Consider the following 14,146-nt stretch of genomic DNA (forward strand, 5'->3'; position numbering starts at 1 on the left):
ATTAACTTCTGTATCAACACACTGGTTTTTTATTCAGTTGGGTATGCAACACAGAATGGAACAACAATTGTTCTTAATCATAAGCAAACCAGGGCTAATGAGAAGGGATTTTTCTCTAAAGATTTGATCTGCTGAAGGTACATTCTGTGACAAGCAATCGTTCACACTTGCAGCTATTCAGCTCAAACTGTCCAAAAACTACATGACTACAGTTGGTATAGCAAAGAGCCCAACTTGAGAGCCCTCCTGAGAGGCAGGATAGGTTTATTCAGGCTCAAGAAACTATGACTTTTGATTACCTCTTCTTGCTTGCTGAGCAGTTTGTCGTCTCCACAGGCTGAAGTATATGGGAACTTTCTGCAAGAGGCATTTTTATCAACTAATGGAACTAGGGAACTGAAGAACAGGTCACCAAAAAATAACAGAGAGGGGTTTGTTTTCATGTATAAAGATTGGTACTTCCTGCAAAATTAGATTGAAAGATCACAAAATTTCTATAATTGCAATTTCTTGCTGCTATAGTAGATTTTACCTCATTCTCAAAAAAATCTTTAATAATTCATCGGAACACTACAAAGGAATTAGAGTACTCTAAACAACTACATGCTCCTGAACCATGTACCCCCTGCTTTCCTTTGGAACCTTAGACTTATCATAGTTCAGTCCTTGAGCTGTGCAGATATATAAGATAATATAAAGTGTATAGAGAAGAAGACCTTTCTGTGATTTTTCTTACATTTTTGGAAAGTTCTAAGGATTTTTTTAAAATTGTACTTTTTAAGATTTGGGAGGCTATCATCAGGAGATATTCTTTCAAGTTTCTGTCTTGAATCACATGTACTTCCCTGAAGCATGAGTCTATTCAGAACACTGAGGATGTTGGGCTGTATTTACTAGAGCAACATTGGTTCAGCCTTGTATCACTTTCTTCTACCCTTGGTGCTACCTAAGCATCCACCAGGTTAGTTCTTTGGTAGAGGTGATGGGGAAAAGACAACTTTTCATTATTGCATTGAGACCAATTTTCAAAAATCACTGAGCTCGAAGACTCACCTGAGCTCAAACCTGTCTCCTTACAATTTACAGTGGAAAACTGAAGTAAATGCACAGTCTGCAAAGCTTTAAGTAGAAGACATTGTTTTCTGTTTGACAGAAACGGAATGTAGTTCAACGTTAATGGCTGAATGACATAGCCCCTTTTTCGGCTGTTGATACATTTGAAATTTCATTTCTAGAGACAACTTCATATGTGAAAATCAATCATTTTGCCTTATTTTTATTTCCACATTTTCTAATAAGAATTTTAAAAATTCAGCAGCATTTATGCAAAGTGTTGCTCTTCACTTTCACAGAATCACAGAATCACAGGATACACTGAGTTGAAAGGGGCACACAGGGATCATCAGAATCCAAGTCCTGGCCCTGCACAGCACCTGCCCCAAGAGCAACACCACTCAAGAGCATTGCCCAAATATTTCTTGAACTCTGTCAGGCTGGTGCTGTGACTATTTCCCTGGGGAGCCTGTTCCAATCCCCAGCCACCATTTGGGTAGAGAACCTTCTTCTAATATCCAGTTTAAACATCCTCTGATATAACTTCAGGCTACGCCTTTGTGTCCTGTCACTGTCATAGCAGAGAAGAAATCAGTGCCTGCCTCTCCTCTTCCCCTCATGAGGAAGTTGTAGCTGCACTGAGGTCTCCCCTCAGTCTCCTCTTCTCCAGGCTGAACAGACCAAGGGACCTCAGCCACTCCTCACACGGCTTCACCCCAAGGCCCTGCACCATCCTTGTTACCCTCCTCTGGACACTCTCTAACAGCTCAATGTCTTTTTTGTGTTGTAGCACAAGAACTGCCCCCAGCATTCGAGGTGAGGCTGTCCCAGTGCAGAGCAGAGCAGGACAATCCCTTCCCTTGCCCGGCTGTGATGCTGTGCCTGATGCTCCCAGGGCACGGGGCCCTCCTGTCTGCCAGGGCACTGCTGGATCAGGTTCACCTTGTCATTGACCAGGACACCCTTGTCCATTTCTTGAACTCATTTCTGCTTTCCAGCCACTCTTTTCACAGTCAGTCTGTACATCCAGGGTTGCTCCATCCCAGGTGCAGAACCAAGCCCTTGCTGAACGTCATATGGTTGGTGCCTGCCCAGACCTCTCATTTGTCAAGGTCTCTCTGCAGGTCTGACCTACCCTCAAGAGACTGGACAGTTCCTCACAATTTTATATCATCTGTTGTGGTATTCACATTCTCTGAACAGAGAGAGACATAATTCCCTCTTTCAGGTTTTTTCCTGGAGAAGCACAGAGAGAAGAAAAAGCAATTCTTAGCTCTACTTGCTGCTCCTGTTGTTTTTGCACATGTGGAATGTGTTAGGAAGCTTGTTTACCTGAAGTAATTTATCAGTTGGATTCTGCTGAGGATTGTTTTGATTCCTTGGCCAACTGGGAAAAAGCTATGTCCTGGCTGCCTGGAGACAATCATGGATTTGTCTTGTAGTATATATCTTTTGTATAGTATAGTATAGTATCTCTTCAATATAGTCAGGTATAATGTAATACAGTATAGTTTTAATAAAGTAATTGTTCAGCCTTCTGAGTCAATAGAGTCAAATACCAATCATTCCTTCATCAGGGACACCCTGTTTTATAATAATCTGTGACCTTACTTAGTAACTCTTCCAGTCCTGTGTCCAAGCCATTTATGAAGCTGTTGAAGAGCACAGGGCTGAGCATGGAGCCCTGTGGAACCCTCCAATGACAGATGACCAGTCTGGTGTCACCCCAGTCACTGTAACCCGTTGTGCCTGATCCCTAAGCCAGTTGTTCACCCATCACATGATGTGTTCATCCAGCCACATGCTGGACAATTTGTCCAGAATGCTATCCTAGGGTGACTTTATGATGCTTGTATCCCAATCCTCTCTTCTGTTTCTGCTGGATATTAAGTTCTGCACCTTTAAGACTGATTCCGAGAGTGAAGTGGGGGAAAAAGAAGCTCGAGTTTGTCTTCAGAAACTGCACTTGCTCCCCCACATTTCTGCTCCTAGACTGTGTTGTCTGCAGCATGAACAGCAGGAGAGAGCTCTTCTTTTCCTTTAGTTAGTTTTTTTTTTTTTCTTTTTAGCTAGCTGAGCCAGGGAAGTTCCTCAGACTGTGGCTTTTCTTTTTTCTTGGAACTGATCAGCCTTGCTCTGGACTGAAAATCCAGAAGAACACCAGCAGTTGCCACCTGTGTCCCACTGGGGCTCAGGACCCTCTATTCCCCAGCACCCGAGGGACTGATAGAGACTGAGCTATGCCCCATGAGCAGGACTCTCTCTCTGAATTTGCCATCTCTTCAGAACAGCAAGAGGTTCCATTGCTTAATATCATTCATTTTTCTATGTTTGTGAATACTTTTCTTGTTAAATAAACAGGTTTTTCCACTTTTCTCAAAGGAGATTTATGTCTCCTGAACTGGTGGGGGGAGGGGCTGCTTGAACTTGCTCTCTAGAGGGACTCCTTCAGAGGTTTCCTTCCAAATTTGCCCTAAACTGGGACAGATGCTCAGACAGTATTGAAAGTTGTACTGAAATCTAGAAAGATTACATCCACTGGCTTCTCTTGATTAGCTAGGTGGATTGCCTTGTTGTAAAAGGGAATCAGGTTTGACAAGCAGGAATTTCCCCCACTGTGACCAATGACTGTATTCAACAGCTTCCCATTGGCTCAATCTCTCTGGATTCCCAAGACTGCTCAAAAATCATCAAGAAAGATTTTGCAATGACATTAGCTAGCTTTTTAGGAATACTTGCATGAATCCCATGAGGGCCTATAGATTTGTAAGTGAAGCTGAAGCAGCTTTATGAAAAGAGGAAGCAGCATCATGATAATTCCTCTTAAAATATATCTGGGTCTTCAAGGTAGCATGCCAAATTTCTGTGATTTGGATGCCCTGGATCCAGCCTCAACAATTTCAAACCCAAATTTTCAGATCTGCAGCTGAATACCTGGAACCCCATAGCTTTCACAGCTGCCATCTCCCAGCAGGAATGCCAGGAGGAAAATGTGGTCAAGAATTCCACTCTTGCAGCCTCCAAATCTCACCTGCATAGAAAGCCAGGAAAGTTTGGTTTGGCTGGCTGTCCCAAACACACATGCCTCCCTCTTCAGATCCAGAGTAAAACTACAAGATGGATTTTCACTGTGCTGAGAAAAGAAGAAACATCTGTCACAAATTTAAATATATTCTTTCAGAAACTCCTTTTATATTTGGGAAAAAAATTGCTCAACTGAGCCTATTTCAAAAGAGACTTTTTGTTGCATGAAATAATTTGCACTTTTTGATCAGATGAATTGTAAAGGAATAAAAGGTGTCAGAACATATAAAATGAAACAAATTTGATTGTGAAATGAATTTTCAGCACATGCTCAACTATTCTATTTCAAATATTAGTAACAATAAAGTAAACTTCTAGCACAACAGAGTAAAGGACAGAAGCAGAAGCAATTTTAGAAGTAATTGGTTTTCAAATTAAACCTACACAAGCAGGATAAAGATTCTGTCAAATACAGCCAGGCACTAAACTGAAAGTCACATTCTGTATATATTTTCATCTTGAAGGACTGTTAATGGGAAGAAATGGTAAAAGTCAAGACTTGAAGTGTGAGAAGGCATTTACCTTAAAGCCAGCTATGAATGTTTCACAGCTGAGCTTTAGCTATGCACTTTTTTCTTTCCAAGTTTGAGAAGATTTGTACTCTGTCATGTTTTGTAGTGTTAATTATTTGAGTTTTAGACTGCAGTCTGGAAAATACTACTGGAACCTTTTTAGAGACACATCTCATTTCTCAGACCAAAATGATAGAAATATCTGTCAAAATAAAAAAGACTGGATCTTGAAAGTCTTATTCACTTTTTTAGTTTTTATTTGCTTTAAACCTAAATCCTTTCCAAACTTCCCCCAAGGAAAGGATTTTTCATAATTAAGAAATCTGGGAATTTGACCAAACACAAGGCAGCTGGAAAGGCAAGAGGAAAAGTAGCAATAACATTAAATTACACTAAATGGATATTTCTCAATAAAGGAAGGAGAAAAGCACATGAAGGGAAATAAATTAGGACATTATTACATCATTTCTACATATGATTTCTACATTTCTAACATTTTGCTATTACCATGCATCCAGAAAAGATACAATTATCACACAGTGGAAAGAAATGAAAAAAATTTATTTGTTTGCTCATCTCTCTTTCTTGAAAGTCTTCCTGCAGAGCCATCTCAAGTGAGTTGCCACAAGTCTTCCTATAATATTTGTGCCTGTGAACAGCTGCAGAAACAAGGATGATTGAGAAGAATCTAAATACACTGGGGAGCTGACAGCAAAATAATCAGTGACAGGCAGAAAATACTTTGATAAGAATGTGTGAGAGAGAAAAAGGACCTGTGGATACACACACTATGTGGAGGGAAGCATCCCCACAGCACTGAGCAGAGTGGGTGCTGGTGGTGGGAGATTTCACTTCTGCAGAACCTGAGGACAGTAGCTTATGGCTAGGACATTCTCTGTGTAGAAGCAAGACCTATAAAATTTTGAAAAAGTTGTCAAAAGTTGACCTTGGAAAAAGTAATAAACAGGAGAGAGAGGTTAAAGAGCTAAATTTATGCCAGTTTGTGTTTATGTGACTGACACACCTTTTCTGCATGAACTGACTGATGCTACAGAAAGTCAAGGTCTGAGACTGGAACCAAATCATGTTTGCTCAGTGGTGTACTGAGGGAGGACCGATGTGCTCATTTACTCTTCATGGTGGTGTCCACAGGTTTGCTACCAATCTTTGGAATGCAAAACAGTAGATTACTCCCAGTGCATAGCTCTGGTGACTGAATGGCTAAGATATTAATATGTTTGCTCCTTCAACACTGAAAAGTAACACTCCAATATAACTATAGCCCTCAAAAAGATATTTCATGGCAGATATTAACAGACTTTTAGCACTGCCGAATGCCAAGTAACTGAAAGAATCTCCATCATAATATCATAAATACCCATCTAGAGGAAGACTTCATCGCTGGTCTGAATATGCAAAAGATAGCATGCATTTCACTGTCTTCAACTGTGTGTAAGTACATCAAAAAGTGTAAGTATCTACAGGACAGGTGGATTAGAAAATACAAAATAAACAAAACAGAATCAAACAAATAACAGCTAAACAAAAAAACCCCAAACAAATAAAAAAATCAACAACTTGGAAGGAGCAAAGAAGCAAAGCTGCCAAAAATCATACAAGCTGACCATAGACATTTTGCACTCCAGCTCCTATTTATCTTACTGTATTTGCTGATTTCTGTACATCCTGTCAGCTGCTTTAATTTTACTGTCCTTCACATGTTGCTGTCACATACTGACAGACTGAGGCTGTTAGGCCATGGCTCACAGAACACTTCTCCCAATGCATTTCTTCTCCAATTGCTTTGGGAAATGACAGTGCTGTTGTTCACAGACAACCAGCTGTGACCTGTTCTGCCCTAGAGCTTTCCTCCAGCCTTCTCAAGGATATATTCTCACTAGACACAAAAACTTTTATAATGCTCTGTACCTGTAGTGCTTGATTTGGGCAGGTCTTACTCGGACTTCATTAGGATGATGTTAAAGAAAAGAGCTCAAATCTACTTTTCAATTTTTAAGAAGTCTCCCTCTCTCTCTCTTTCTCTCTCTCTCTCTTTCTGTGTCTCCCTCTCTTTTTCTCTTCCAATCTTGTTTTTTTCCTCTCTCCAATTTTGTTTTTCTTGCTTAGGATGCCATTAGCAGAGCTGTAAAGGGTCGGGTCACTACATTGTTGCCAGGACAACATCCTTGTGCTAACATCTGTGTTCAGAAAGTGAACATTAGAGGACTGACAGACCTTATGCTGATTCCTGATGCCTGGCAGTGATTGGCCTCACTGTAAAGCCAATACAAAACTCTCCAGCAACAATATTTTAGTCAACTTTGCATTCCATTTGCATTCCTTTCAGTTACAACATATTTGACATGGAAGGAGAAGCTTGTCTGTTTCATGGGAAGTTAGTAATATACCAAATTGTTTTTTGAAATCTTCATGTAAACCATTATGAACCTGTCTGAAATTCTATGTATTAGTAGAAAAACTTGAAATTAAGAAAATGACAGTAGCAAATTGCATATTTCTAAATTTTAAAGAAGAAAGCACTATAATTCAAAAATTTTTAGACTTATGTGGTATTTTGACCTTGATATGTTCCTGAAAAAAAAAGTATGGCATTTAGATTATTTGCTTATCAGTGTTTATAACTTGTATTTGTAATACTTTTGCACAAGATCCCTATATCTCCCGGAGTTAAAGGTGCACACTATAGGCAACATCTTTTCTAATCCAAGTACATAGGAAGACTACACAGTCAGTAATTTTGCAGACCACTATTACTGCAATTTATTTTTCCTATAGTACTGCAAGAAATGTGACACAACCTGTAACATGCAAAGGCAGAGGAAAAATTACTGTCCCTGCACTAAAGATCTAACAGAGTAAAGAGAAGTGATTGTGTGAAAATTACTGTATTCTTTTGAGTATTGCAGTCAGTATAGTCCAACACAACCTTTCTACATTCCTACCATAAACTCATTAACCATGCTCACCCTAAAAGAACACCTCACATAGTGTGTCATCTTTCATTGCATTCAAAATTATCCATTTATCCCTCTGACAATGAACAGGCAAGAACTACAAATTAATTCTAAACTTACCAAGAGTACATTCCTAAGCTCCCAGGACATGAAATCCTTTCCCAGAGCATGAAATCTGAGATTGTGATGTATTTTATCTTATTACATTAGAGCATTATCAAAGTATTGCATATGCATCATAGTGACAACTTCAAAAGTGATGAGGTTCTTAAAGATGACGAGACTTCCCATGTAAGTGCTCCAAAATAACAAAAGCTGTATATCAGCAAACTGATTTTGTTGAAAGACTCACAAGCAGCTTCCAAAGGCCCACTCAGCATCTGTCTGCTACTTTAAACATCAGATTTTTTACAAAACTTGCCCATAGAATTCATACTACTTTCCATTTAAATCTGAACAACCCTACTTGGAGAAAATAGGCAAAACTCTCCCACAAAGCACTATTTTTAGGTAGGATTCATTATGTAGTCACTATTTTCCTCAAACAATATGTCAGTGGTGACACCTTGGCAGATTGCATGAACTGCCTTTATTCTCAGTTATGACAGTATAAATCAGCAATATCTCCACTGACCTCATTGGAATTCCAGGAGTAAAGGACTGGTAAACTGACTTCTTGCCATCTGCTTACAATAGCTTTTATTAAACCCTCAGTGCACATAAAAGTGACCAAGTTGTTCACAAGGATAGAACCAGAAGAGGTATAATTAAACAAGTATTGCAGAAGTATTCCAGATCACACACAAAAAGTGTGTGTTCATTTTTCAAACACTTGCCACAGAGTGAGTGGGAGAAATTGCAAAACAAATCCCTTATTTTTTTTAAGCTGAAATATCAAACTATTGAAGGAACAAAAAAGATAAGGAAACTAAAAACATACAGATGTAATAAAGCATGACAAAGCCAATGTAAAATTATTGGCATGCATTTAAAGAATACTGAATACTAAAAGCAGAATTGAAGAGATCTAGCTGACACCAAATTATTGTTAGTTTAGCAATATGTATGGGCTGGCTGCTGTAAACATTTTGCCATTAAAACCCAAAATGGGGGGTAGAGAAATAGCAGTCTAGTTGTCTGAGGTGACTCAAGGCGGCCAGAAAGGATTTCCTTTTAAAGATTTACAGAGACATATCTTCATCAGTGATAAGCAGACAGTTAGAGCAAGTGAAACCTTTGTAAGTTTGCACCAAGGTGAGTAGTGCAGCTGACACCCCTGAGAGATAGGATGCCATCCACAAGAATGTGGGCAAGTTTCAGGAGTGAGCTCATGAGAACTTCCTGAGGTACAGCACGGCTACATGCAAGGTGTGGGATCTGGGTTGGAGCAATCCCCAATATCAGCAAAGGCTTGGGGATGAGCAAATTAACAGCAGCCCTGCCACAAAGGACTTGGGGGTCCTGGAGGTATCTTGGCAACTCACAGCTCAGAAAGTCAACCAGACTGCATCAAAAGCATTGTGGCCAGCAGATCAAGGGAGACTATTTTATCTCTCTACTCTGCTCTAGCGAGACTTGGCGTGCTAAGTCTCTTCTCATATTATTACTTACACTTACTTAATACTTCTCTTATTATTAATGACTGTAAAATTCATTAATAACTATTCAAAATTATTAATAATTAAGATCAGAGTGACATTAAGATCATGTCACTCTGTAATTACAGTCAAAAAATAAAGGGCCATTTTTGCCCTACATTATCTTCTGTCCTGTTTCATTTTCAAATAAACCCATATTCTCTGTTGTGCTCTTATCATGTCAAGGAGGACCAACTGTTTTGTTGTAATTAAGAATTTTCATAAAAATATTTGCTCTCAGAATTCTGCAAACAAGATTGCCAGCGTAACTGTAACAACCATGAAAACATTTTTTCTCTTTTTTTACAGAAATGGTTTATAAAGATTTCAGCAACTCTCCTACTAATTCTGTTGGTGATACATGGGAAGAGATATTACACTCATGTCTCTCTGAATTTCTGTTGCTAACAAGAACAAAACAGGAACAAAACTCAATTTCTAAAATAATATAAAAAAATATTAATATCTTCAGAAAAGTAATTTATTTAGGAGAAATGCCAGATTTTCATGAACTTTTCAAAGCAGACCAAGCCATCCTTTCAAATGTTGGATGAGTCTACTTTTCAAACAGCATTTCAGAATTGTGATCTTTAGGTTTGCCTCAAAATTCTAGTTTCTATACTTTTTGTGCAACAAGTAAAATCTTCATGTTGGAAACTACATGCTCCACACATCTATTCAATATTTGTTGACCTTGAAAAGAGCATATTAACCTTCATAAAATTCTAGTTCCAATAAAGAGTATATTTGGAAATCATGAAAAGAAAAAATATCATCTTTGAAACTATACTTTGAAACTGTAATCTCTTTTAAACATTGCTTTAGAAACTACATTTGACCGTGCCATCGAGAATTTAATTAGGATATTTCACAGGTAATGACTTTTTATTTTCCAGTTCAACCATCCATAAAATGGAATCCTCTGTGTGATTACTGAAGCATTTGCAATTAGACTTTTCTTTACAACTAAGCAGAAGACACACAGAGTAAGAAATACATTTTCGAATTTTTGGGTCCTCCAGCTTTAGAGAGAAAACATTGTCATGAGGTAAGCATGGAATTGCCCCTCTTTCCAGAAAGTGACTGTTCAGACCATGAAATTTGTGACTAGTGACCAGAGAAATATTGCTTGTACTAAAGGACCTTTTCCTGTGTTGCTGGATGGCTCACAAGCCTCTGTAATGAGCATGTCTACCCTGATGGACAAAGTGCTGTGAGGAATGTGCCTTGTCTTCAGTAAGAGAAAAGGATGAGAAGACACAACAGAAAAGCCACCTCCCTGAACACAAGTTTGTTCCAAAACCTATCAGAAACGCTCATATATGACAGCCTTTCTGATAGGTGAGAATGAGCTGTTTAAGCTGTTGTTATTTCTTTATTACCTGGTACCTATTCAAGGTCTGATTGAGAATATGGTTTGAAACAGTTTTACCTCTCAGAAATATGCTGTCTTCAGCAAGTTCTTACTGATTCCCTTTATTTAAGAGTCATACCACTGTTTACTAAAGGTTCCCATAGTGACAAATGTAGCCTTTATCAACAGACACTGAAAAATCAGCAAAGAGGAAGAAGCAGCCAGGAGCTAAAGTTTGGCAATGCATCCATTCAGCAACAGTAGATGCCTGTCAAAAACAGAAACATCCAAATCCATGAGTCCACACCCAGAACAAAATGTACAGTGGGCTATCTGACCCTGATATCTGCCTCTGACACTGATCCTGACTTGGACTTATCCCACCCCCAGCCCACCTCCTTTTCAGTGAGATCCCTGCTCCATCTACCTGGCTACTATGCCTGATGTCCCACTCATCTTCCTGTATGGAGCAGTGGGCTCTCACTGCCCTCTGTCCCAAAGAAGGTGGGTGAAACTGAGCAGATAATAACCCATAAAACCACGGAAACTAAAGGACACACATAGACAGTGGCCAGTGAGGAGGCAATCTGATATCTTATTTTGCACTCACAAACAACCTCAAAAGACAGATACAGGAGCCGTCTTCTCTTAATGCATGAAAGGAATTTGATGGAGATATTTTTTCTGGTCTTAATAAGACTTCTTATGTTGTCCCTCACAACATCTTTCTGCACAAGTTATCCAGCAGTGGCATGAGTAGGGTAAAGGTGTACTGGCTATAGAACTGTGAAAAATAGCTCAAAGGACTGCACTGAATGGAGCTACCAGTGGCTGGAGACAGCCTCTGGAGACAGATCACCAGAGGTGCTCCTCAGGGCTCAATTACAGGGCCAGTGTTGTTCAATATATTTGTCAATGGCCTGGATGTTGGAGTTGAATGCACCATTAGAGAGCTTGATGATGAATCCAATCTGGGAGGTGCCATTGACTCTCTCATGGGACAAGAGACCTTCCAGAAGGCTCTAGATAGACTGGTGCATTGAGCAATCATCGAGACCATAAAATTTAACAAGAAGAGACACTGAGCACTGCTTCTGGCATTGAGTAACCCCTGGCACAAACACGAATTAGGAGTGACTGGAGAGCAGCCCTGCAGAAAGGGACCCGGGCATGCTGTTGGCAGCAGGCTCAGTGGGAGACACCAGTGTGCCAGGGCAAACCCCCGCAAAAGCTGCATCAAACACAGCTCAGCAAAGCAATTATTTTTTTTGTCTCTTTATTGTTGATACACTACTCCATGTTACCTAGGTTATTTTCATGATTGTTTTGTATTTTATTTTTTCTTAAGCTTATGCTGTACTTCTAACCTCACACTTACTTATCTGACCCACTTTTTACTTCCCATACATTTTGCTTCCTACTCTGAAGTCAGTGAAATTTTGTCTTTAAAACACGCTTTATCTTTCTTCTGCAATGGGGTGCTTTTCACTTGTTCATTTTCAAATGAACACCCATGATCACTGTGAATTCAGCATTGTGTCTGTGTGTAAGTTGTGTTCTGAGCATAGACACCAGACACTAATGATCAGAAAATCTAAGAACTCTCCATCCTTTAACTGGACCTCTGTAGGGTCTGTGTTGGACGTAGGCACCAATGTCCTTGGGCACATGTGCTGGAAAAAGTGCATCACAGAGTAACAGATGCTTAGGAAGCTTCGTACCACAGAGGATGCAGAATTATGTTTGGTCCATTCCAGTAGTGGATGGGTACTAATCAGAAGACTGGTGCATTCTTTTATCCTCTATAGGTGACTCAAGGCTTCTTTTCCATCTGACACATGGTCTCAGGAATCACAAATGCTCATTACCTTTCCTGTTTTGAAGCACAAAGCTTTTACGCTGATAGACAGACAAGGTCTTGAAAGAATTCAATACTTCATAATTATGCTTATTTGGAAAAGTTATTTTCCTTCCACACAAAAGATAGAAAAATTTGACCTACATAATACACAATAACTACTGTCATTGTATTACTTAAAGAAAAGGTCAAAGTACTCAGGAAAACTGTCTTGTTGGTATTGTATTTCTACCCTAGAAAGGAAAGGAAGTAGACTCTTAGATTGTCTAGGATGAACCTTCCTTAAATTAGCCCTGTATGGCAAGAAAAGCCATTAACCCTACAGTACAAAAATTACTGCATCATTCATCATAGATCAAGGCTTGTAGTTTTCAAGGTTTCCATACTAAAAATACAACAATTTAATTAGTATTATAAACTGTGCAATGCTTTACTGACATCTATTTAATATAAAAGTGTCCAGATTTTGGTATGATAAATATCCCCTCATTGTCTAATATCCAAAGGCATCCATAGCTGCTCATCTGTCTCTGTACACCCTGTGATAGAATTTATAATATAAACCATTATTATAGGGATGATTAAGTACAAGGAGATGAATCCTGCTCTCTGTGCAGGGGTGTAAATGCAGAGCAACACATTAGCTCATATGTCATTGCCCTACAATTTAATAGGAAAGCATCATCATATTTTCAGTTACAGACATGCAAGTAGCAGAGATAAAGAATGTTGCATATGCCTGTAACTGAGTGATTTACAGATACCCTTACCCTAGGTCTTTCTTCTCGCCCAATCGCATATACATTAAATATAGAATCATCAACTCACAGAATGTTTTGGGTTGAAAAGGACCTTTAAGGGTCATACAGTCCCACTTCCCTGCAATGAACAGAATCAGCTTTCACTAGACCTGATTGTTCAAACACTCAGTCCAACCTGATTTTGAACACTTTCATGGATGGGGTATCCACAGCTCCTCTGGACAACCTGTTTCATTGTCTCATCACCCTTATGGCAACTGTTGGGTGCAGTTGCCAGTCAATTCCCTCTCCACAAAATCCTTACATCTGCAATTTAGAGGTAAGAATGTTGTGGGGGATGTAATAAAAGACCTTACAGAAATTCTTGTAGGTGACATCCATAATTCTTACCTGATCCAAAAATGCAGTTGATCAACATTTGTTTCCTGCAGCAGCATCAGAGTATAGTTGGCTGAAATGGTTTGGCCATACTTATGAATGCTGCTCTACAGCACCAAGAACTTCCAGGACATCACTGCAGAGCACATCCTCTCCCAAAGACAGGTTAATGCAGGCACTTCCAAAACTTTCCTATTTGTCATTATGAACCACCAGAATGAAACCAAAACATATTCTGTAAAAACTTGTTTTAGAAAATCCACAGAATTACTAAATTAACGCCTTATTTCTGGTAAGGAAAAAATTGCATTAAATTCTGGGGAAGTCATTGTTTAGCAGAGAGGAATCTGTGGACATAATCATTCTAAATATTTATGCTGGCTCTCTAACAGGTTCAAGAGAATTTTATTGGCTTCTGGTAACAATTAGAAGCCTTGGTAATAAGTTTTTGCTTTTTTTTCCTTAACAATTAGAATGTTCTGTTTGCTTTTAAGGAAAATCACCTACATGCAGAGCGGGTTGGGGAATCTCAAT

The 14,146-nt window shown here is 39.2% G+C and overlaps 1 long non-coding RNA gene across 3 annotated transcripts in view; it reads right to left on the reverse strand.

Moving 5' to 3' along the window:
* Positions 1-14,146, reverse strand: part of LOC135289883 (uncharacterized) — a 68,092-nt gene that overhangs the window by 37,412 nt on the left and 16,534 nt on the right. For 2 of the 3 annotated variants that reach the window (XR_010352614.1, XR_010352612.1), the window contains exon 2: positions 4,085-4,186. The exons of the other annotated variant lie outside the window; for it this stretch is intronic. This is a non-coding gene — a long non-coding RNA (uncharacterized LOC135289883). The remainder of the gene's footprint in view (positions 1-4,084; positions 4,187-14,146) is intronic. 3 annotated transcript variants of the gene reach the window in all.

The sequence above is a fragment of the Passer domesticus genome, chromosome Z (genome assembly GCF_036417665.1).
Source record: "Passer domesticus isolate bPasDom1 chromosome Z, bPasDom1.hap1, whole genome shotgun sequence".
NCBI classification, from domain to species: domain Eukaryota; kingdom Metazoa; phylum Chordata; class Aves; order Passeriformes; family Passeridae; genus Passer; species Passer domesticus.